General features: G+C 42.9%; 1 long non-coding RNA gene across 1 annotated transcript; it reads left to right on the top strand.

Moving 5' to 3' along the window:
• The first annotated feature begins 672 nt into the window (after window positions 1-672).
• On the top strand, window positions 673-2,438 carry LOC143961606 (uncharacterized). Its single transcript, XR_013270508.1, has 2 exons — window positions 673-1,974; window positions 2,063-2,438. It is a non-coding gene; the product is annotated as an uncharacterized LOC143961606 (long non-coding RNA).
• The last annotated feature ends 3,702 nt before the right edge of the window (window positions 2,439-6,140 follow it).

Below are 6,140 nucleotides of genomic sequence, written 5' to 3' on the forward strand. Positions count from 1 at the left end.
ATCACGAGATTGCAGACGTGGCGCTGCATTTGCGGGCTTCTAGTAATTTATACTACAGGCGCTGGGCGGAAGCTACTCGGCGCTTCAGATTTGATTGACATCTGACCTCATTTAGATGTCACTTCCTATCTCTCTCTCCCATTGCGCCTGGGAGAGGAACCAGGAAGTATGCCACTCCATCAGCGCTGCCAGTGGAAGGAGACACCGCAGGAGAGGACAACAGCAAGGTAAGTACCGCTTGGGGGGGGGGGATTTGAAGTGACAGGCAATGCAGGCTGCATTTAATAGGACACAGGCAGGCTGCATTGGGGGGGGGGGGGCACAGGCTGCATTTAATAGGACACATACAGGCTGCATTGGGGGGGGGGCACAGCCTGCATTTAATGGGACACAGGCAGGCTGCATTGGGGGGAATGGAACAGGCTGCATTTAATGGGACACAGGCAGACTGTAATGGGGGGGGGGAATGGGCTGCATTTAATGGGATGCAGGCAGGCTCCATGTGGGGGGAGGGAATAGGCTGCATTTAATGGGACACAGGCAGGCTGCATTTGGGGGGGCACAGGCTGCATTTAATGGGACGCAGGCTGGATTTGGGGGGACACAGGCTGCATTTGGGGGGACACAGGCTGCATTGGGGGGGCAGAGGCTGCATTTGGGGGGGCACAGGCTGCATTGGGGGGGAAGAGGCTGCATTTGGGGGGGCAGAGGCTGCATTTGGTGGGACAGAGGCTGGGATAGAAGCTGCTTTTGGTGAGACAGAGGCTGCATTTTGTGGGACAGAGGCTGCATTTGGGGGGCCAGCGGCTGCATTTGATGTGAGACAGGCTGCATGTAAGGAAGGACTCCGCTGGGGGCACCTGATGTAAGGATGGACTCTGCTGGGGACGCCTGATGGCATCTGGTTGTAGGCGACAAGGCTAGTGACACGCTCATAGCTCCCACTGATTCTGCATTATGGTGAGTTGAATGATATCATTTTATATTACAATGTAATAATAGAAATAATGCGCTTCAATCATCCTGACACCATAACAATCATGGTGGTGGGATGATTGAAGTGCTAACACCAGGTGTTTGGAGTATCTTTATCTGCTGATTGTTAAACTTTCTAGAATACACATTTCTATTGTTGTGTAGGATCTGTCCCTGCTGTCCCTTCATTCCTCTCGTCCCTCTCCCTCCATCCCTCGTTCATCTCAGACGCTAACCACACCACCTTAGAGCCACTCCCACTATTTCACGCAAACCATGCCCATTTTCACCAGGTGGGAGGAGTCAAAAAGGAAGGGCGAGGTCTGGCGCCCCCCCATCCTAAAACGTCACCAGCCGCCACTGCGTGCAGTGGTGAACAGTGGATGTAGCCAATTACATATAGTGCAGGCATGTGTAATGTACAATATAGTGTATATGTAGTGTGTAATGTACAATATATTATATATAGTGCAGGCGTGTGTAATATACAATATAGTGTATATGTAGTGTGTAATGTACAATATAGTGTATATGTAGTGTGTAATGTTTTGTGGGGAGCCTCCCAGTGTAATATCGGGGGTGGGGGGAGGTCTCCTGGTATAGTATGCCTGTATATAGGGAAATTATTAGTAATTATTTGTATGAATTATCAGATGTTCACATCAATGGAGGATAATTATGTACTCAGATATATAAATATGTTTTTTACTCTTTGTAAAGTCACACTGGGTTCACTATATAAATAATTTATTCATGATACGCCTTTGTTATGCACAATACACATACTTTAGCATAATATTTTGTTCCCCGATATTCTTGTTCCACTGATTACATATCATCACGTCTGACTATACGAAATTGTCTGTCCACATTGAACACATCCTCTGTTCGTCTGATGTTGCACCTCCATATTATGCCGCCTCAGCTCCCGTGGTGTGGGTATGTATCCGTGGCCTACCCTGCGCCGGTCACCATGCGCTGTGTGCGCTGTCTGGGTTGGTGAGTGTGTTTGCTGAGCCATCTATTAACATATAATACCATGTATAATTCTATTTTAAACATTGACATATCTTATATACCTTTATAGGAATCTCTGGTACATCTGCTCCTGACGAGTGGAAAAATCCACGAAACGCGTCGAGCTACACTTGATGACACAGTTGTATTCCATATGGATTGATCCCTACCCAATTATTATTAATATTCCATGATATTGTTTTTATACTAGCCAATAGACCTATATATACCTTGTGGGTGCACGTGCCAGTCTTGGGTCTGTCGCGGTGGCATTTTTGTGCCATAGCATTTATATATATATTTTTTTAATTATTTTCTCCTTTTTATTTATTTATTTATTTGACTTTGATCATGTGTCGTTTTGACTGTATTATTCTACTCATTATGTTCATGCTCTATGTGCATTATATATACATTTGAAATAAATTATATTCTTTATGATTCTAGATGAATCTTATCAATTAAATATTTAAATATTATTCATTTACAGTTTATCTCTACTATACAATTGCTTCATCTAAAGTCCCAACCCCCCTTCAGTTTTTATATAAATATGTTTAGTTTATCACATGCATAAACACACACACTTAAATGCATAAAGATACTGATTTTATATATATATATATATATACTCAATTACATACAGTACATGTACACACACTTACATACATGCATACACAAACTCAGATATATATATATATATATATATATATATATAAAATCATATACATGCATACACACTCATATATATATATATATATATATATATATAATCAGATACATGCATACACACCCAGATATATATAATCAGATACATGCATACACACTCATATATATATAATCATATACATGCATACACACCCAGATATATATAATCAGATACATGCATACACACTCAGATATATATATAATCAGATACATGCATACACACTCATATATATATATATATATATATATAACATATACATGCATACACACTCATATATATATATATAACATATACATGCATACACACTCATATATATATAATCAGATACATGCATACACACCCAGATATATATAATCAGATACATGCATACACACTCAGATATATATAATCAGATACATGCATACACACTCAGATATATATATAATCATATACATGCATACACACTCATATATATATAATCAGATACATGCATACACACCCAGATATATATAATCAGATACATGCATACACACTCAGATATATATAATCAGATACATGCATACACACTCAGATATATATATAATCATATACATGCATACACACTCAGATATATATAATCATATACATGCATACACACTCAGATATATATATAATCATATACATGCATACACACTCAGACATATACAGATACATACATGCACTCAGGTTAGGGTTGCCACCTTTTCTGCCAAAGGTCAAAAGCCAATCCCCAAGCTAAAAGACCCCAAATCTCTCCTCTACCCTTTGCATTGCCAATCGCTGAACCCAGGAACCCATCTGGTACCGGCAATGGCTTGCCATAGAGATAAGCGATGGCAAGATGGCCACTGCTCATCTCTATGCCCTTGGAGGACTGGAGGGACATCATGACCTCACTTCCAGTTCTCAGGTCATGTGAATATAACTTTTTTTTTTTTTTTTTTAAGCAAAAGATCAAAAGAAAGTTCTTAACCTTATAGTGGGGCACTATTCCTCCCACTGACACCAATGATAGCGTCTTCTCCACCTGATTGGCTAAAATGCCAGGCGCTGTGGTTGGATGCCTATCAGGTGACAGACCCGAGGCGGAGAGGCGGTTCAGCATTAGGAAAGCGAATATTCATTTGCTTTGCTAAGACACCTGGGTGGACGCTTGCAGGTCACATATTTTGAAGCCTATTAGAGCCTATGGCTCTAATCAGGTGCTTCAAAAACACCCCCCCCCCCGCCACTGTAGTTCAGGCACCCAGCACCCAAAAAGGCTCCGGGCACCTAAATAGGGGGTGCCAGCGGCGGCCATGGATTATGGATGCGCCGCCACTGATGGGTAAAGCTGCAGGCATCATTCGGATGTCTTTTTTTTTTTTTTTTTAGCTGGTGATTCCCTAAAAAGTAAAAGTCATCATAGAGGCTGTTTAGCTGCTTGATTCCTCCCACCGCCCCTCCGGTGCTTCTCCCAGCTCACCCGTGCAAACAGTGAGCCAGAGAATGAAACTGCTGATGGCACCGGTTTACCATAGAGCTGGCCGGGGACCAGATAGACCCCGGGCCAGCTCTATGACCCTCGGAGTGCGGGCAGATGTGAGCATTTTTGGGGGGGGGGTTTTGCTGGGAAGCCTGAGATGTTTTTTTTTTTTGTTTTGTTTTTTTGTTTTTTGTTTTAATCTCAGGCTTTCCAGCACAGAGGAGAAATGTGGGAAATTATAGACCCCAGATTTCTCCATAAAGAGGACCTGTCATGCCCTATTTCTATTACAAGGGATGTTTACCTTATCAGTGCACATTAGTGAAGGAGAAAAATTACTTATTTTCAAAACTTACTGACAGAAACGAAGAAAAACTTTTTTTCTTTTAATTTTCAGGCTTTTTTATGTAGCACCCCGTAGTTTCGGCAGGGAACTCTCACAAATTTACTTGCCAGAAGTAGTTATCCTGGTTAATTGATAGAGATCTATTGATTTCTCCCTAAGTTTGGACTTGTTGTACTTTTCTCTTCTACCAGTAGGGGGCTGGGTACTTGGTGGTACTAGATATGAGAAGGGCAACCCAAGGTCAGATTATAGGTATATGGGTATCTCAGCCAATGAGCAGGGGTTTTCTTGAATCCCTTGGCCTGCTGGGAGAGCCTATATATTTGGGTAGAGTCAGGTGATTTTTGTTCTGTGCCACCTGGACGGCTGTCTATATATATATATATATATATATATATAATGCCCTATGTGATTTTATATCTGTCTTATCTATATATAATACACTCTTCAAATGTGCTTTAAAATGTATGGTTTTCCCTTTTATGAACAAGAAAATACTGACGTTATGATGTTGCGCTGCTTTAATAATGCTATGGGGCTGGTATGAAACTTTTTCTAGGCCTGGATTTTATTCCCAGTCCGGCCCTGCCTGTGCACAGGTATGGAAGAGTAAAAGGAAGTCAAATGTATGAATGGAGTTTGCACTGGGTGCACGGCGGGACTCCATACCGTTACTGGGAGTGAGGCAGTGGTGATACGCTGGATGGGTGGATGTGGGCTAGGTTCAGCATGTCCCTCCTAAATGCAAACTACAGAGAAGGTGTACATTGTCACGAGGATCTAAGAGTTAACTGGTGAACAGTTACATTGCAAGTATACATGGTGTACGCTCATCCCTAAACGCAGGAGCCCGCCTTAAGATCCAGTATTTCCCCATGGTAGTCTTAGCCTTGTCCCAGGAGATTGATGTAAACGGCACAGAAGTAAAGGTACCCCGTGTGTAGAGCAGAGTGACCCTGATGCAGGTGCCTAGCATAGCCCAGAAGAACCCACCCGGGAATGTAGTCCTCCCATGTGACCCACACTTGGTGCCCAACGAGTTAATGGGAAAACATGGAGGAAAAGTCTTTACCCCCTACTCTGCCTACCATTTGTTTGGAGTGAACAGTATTTCTTCAGTTCCGGGTATTCCAAGTAACCCCATTCCCCAACCAAGTTAACTGTTCCTAAATAAACACCAAATCCCAGAGGCTCTTCATTGAGCTATTTGGAAGAGCTTGGAAAATCCCTTTTGCCTCGCTGTAGGTGCTGTGAGGTGAGGGGGAAATAGACCTGGAATCCAGCTGCTCCTTCAGGAGTAGTGATACAAACATAATGTCTCTGCTACTTGGAACTGAGGGTGCCTTGTAGCCACGAGGAGGCCACCACTCAACAACACTCTGTGGTTCTACCATGCCCCATCCAGCCAAAATCCAAGAGGCAGTTCAATATGTACACACAGCCTTGCCACTGGCCATGGAAGATGGTGGATGTGACCTCCTTCTACAGGCTCTTGATAGGCATATTCACTTCTGGCTCTTTGGCATGTATTTTATCATCTCTTAAGCCCCGTACACACGAGCGGACTTTTCAACATCCAAAGTCCGTCAGACCGAGTCCGTCAGACTATCCGATCGTGTGTGGGCTGCAAC

Source organism: Lithobates pipiens, unplaced genomic scaffold (genome assembly GCF_037356315.1).
Source record: "Lithobates pipiens isolate NorthernLeopardFrog02 unplaced genomic scaffold, aLitPip1_a1.2 Scaffold_8, whole genome shotgun sequence".
Lineage (NCBI taxonomy): Eukaryota > Metazoa > Chordata > Amphibia > Anura > Ranidae > Lithobates > Lithobates pipiens.